Raw genomic sequence first — 2,993 nt, forward strand, 5'->3', positions numbered from 1 at the left:
CCAGCTCACAGAAAGTTTTGACCTCATTTGAGATGAATTTGCCGCCACGATCCGTGCGCAAAGCTTTCAGCTTACTGTTTTTCTCCATTTCGGCTGCAGTTTTGACAGCTTTGACCTTCTTAAATGCTTCATCTTTGTCTTGGATCGGCACCTGCCGCACCTGCCACATAAATCTTGTACAATCGTCAACCAACAACAAGAAATAGCGCTTCCCTCCGTGAGTAACAGGGGTAATTGGGCCGCACAAATCTCTCTGCCACAGTTCAAGAGGTGATTCTGCTCAGAATTTTGCCACTGCTGGAAAAGAATTTCGGTGTTGCTTTCCAATCAAACAACCATCACAAAAGCGGTCTTCATGCTCGATTTTGGGCAAGCCGTGCACCATCTTTTTCTGACTTAGAAATTTTAAAGCATGAAAATTTACATGCCCATATCTTGCATGCCATCGTCATGCTTCTTCTTTGCTCCTAGACAGAAGGCATTCAGGGAGAGCTGGTGCTATGTTAAACATATATAATTGGTTGCTTGACTTGTTCAGTTTTGCTAGTAGCCTTTGTGATCTGTCCAAGATAGTCATAACACCTCCTTCAACCTCAACTTTGCATCCGTTCTCATCTAACTGGCCAAGACTCATTATGTTGCTCTTCAACACCGGGATGTAGTAGACATTAGTAAGTATTCGATGTTCACCTGTGAAGCCTTCAAACAAAACCAAACCTCTTCCTTGGATTTCTACAGTCGAGTCATCCCCAAATTTGACCGACCCTTAATTGTCGTGTCAATTTCAGCAAATTTTTGATACAACCGGTCATGTGGTTACTTGCACCGGTATCTAAATACCAAGCCTTCTCTCGGGTGTTTTTAAACTTTGGCACCACCTTGTCTTCATGCAATAACACTTGCTCGTTCTGTTGCTCGTGTTCTGTATTGCGTGGCTGAGAACACAAGTTTCTGTCATCAACAGTGTTGGTTCATCTTCGATTTGCGTGGCAACAAGGTTTGCTTTTTCTCTTCGGGTTTGTTTAGGACACTCTTTTGTAAAATGACCATATTCATTACAATTGAAACACTTAACCTTGGATTTGTCGAAGTTACGCGGCTTTCGGTCTTCACCTCGACCTCCACCATATCCACGCCCACGGCCACGTCCTCTCCCGTGACGTCCTCCTTTTTTGTTGATGTTGGAACTTTCATCTTTCTTTGCCTTTGGGATTCTTGCCTCCCACTCGGCCTGGGTAAGGAGTAACTGTTCTCCATTACCCTTTGAGTGCAGTCGCCCTTTAAGCCCTTCCTCGAAGGTTCTGAGACAACCTATCGCCTCTGATACCGGCATTTTCTCAGTATCGCCAAATTGCTCAATTATTCTAATAATTTGGAGAAATAAATCTGGAAGTGCACTGACAATTTTTCAACAACTTCACTGTCGTCGGACTTCGTACCCAGTGAGCGGATCTCACCCACCAGCGTGGTAAGCTTCGTGGAAAATTCGTTTATTGTCTATGAATCCTCCATGTGTAACTTGTTCAGTTGTCGTTTCGGCACCTGTACGCGTGCCTTCTTAACGTGATCTTCATCGACTCGCATCTCCTTGAGTGCGTCCCAAGCCTCATTTGTCGTCTCTTTCTCCGCGATTACAATCATCACGTCATTTGGCACGGCTTGAGAAATGGCTATCATGGCGCCTTGATCTTTGTCATCGTCTTTTTCTTCACCTTCAATCACTGACCATACTCCTAGTGAACGCAAGATTATCTTCATCTTGACAGCCCATATGCTGTAGTTCGTTTCACTTAACGTTGGAAATTGGATCGGGATTGAGGCTCCTCTTGCCGTCGGTTTGATGACAGCAAGAAATGTCTTAGATGGATCTTCATCATTTTCGGTCATTTCTTTGACAACTTCGCTCCGATACCAAATGTTGGTTTTCAAAGCCAAACTTTAAACGCCAACAAAAATGAAGGAATTTTTAGTACTTTAACACACACTACATTTTTTAAATATATAAGCAAATACAAATAACTACACATCACATTTTTCTGAAAATAAAAACTAACTAACCACTTAACGGTTTTTCTAACCGCCTAACCACAAAACGGTCCACATGAAAAATATGCAAAAATAACATAAACAATTTATAGACAACTAGATTAACTCAAACAAGAAAACTGTTAAAATCATTGCATAGGAAATAAGTTATGAATTTTCCCATGGCTTTCCAACTTCTACTATTTCTAACGCCTATAAGTAGGAACCGTCGATTCTTCGCATATGATAAACTGAAAGTTCTTTGTCATCTAAAATATTACGCATCATTTATCCCGCTTTAAAATCCGATGGCCTACATGTCAGTTATTAAGAAATTAGATACCAATGTCGTTTTTTTTTTTTTTTTTGTTGAAAAGTCGATCGTATTTTTTCTACTTGCACGCTCAACCTCCAACACCAGCGACCCGGCCCATTCTTGATCTCGGCGGCATTTCTGGTACGGTAATCCGTTTCATGCTTTATTCGATTCAAATGGAAAGTGAATTCAAATGGAATCTTCCTCTAGATTTTCATTTAATTTCAGCCGTTATCTTTTTATGCATTTTGATTTTTTCTGTTCTACGAAAAAAAATTTTAATTTTAAGGCAATTACAATTAGGGGTGTAAACTTCGGCTCATTTATATTTCGAGCTCAAAACATGTGCTCGTGTTCGGCTCGTTTGCTTAACGAGCCGAACACGATCTGTTCACGAACAAAAAGTCTTTTTAACAGTCCTAATCATGTAGTCATAAGACAATATGGGTTTGAGCAAGATTTAAAAATTATTATTTATATTAAAACATCATTTGAATCTAATTTAAGAATTTTTATTATATTTTCTAAATTAATATTTTAATTGATTATAAATCTTTGTAGCCTTGTAGTCAATTAGATTTTTTAAAAATACTACTTTTATATATATATATATATATATATAAACTTGATGAGTAATATTTCGAGCCCAAAT

This window comes from Phalaenopsis equestris, unplaced genomic scaffold (assembly GCF_001263595.1).
Source record: "Phalaenopsis equestris unplaced genomic scaffold, ASM126359v1 Scaffold200936, whole genome shotgun sequence".
NCBI lineage: Eukaryota > Viridiplantae > Streptophyta > Magnoliopsida > Asparagales > Orchidaceae > Phalaenopsis > Phalaenopsis equestris.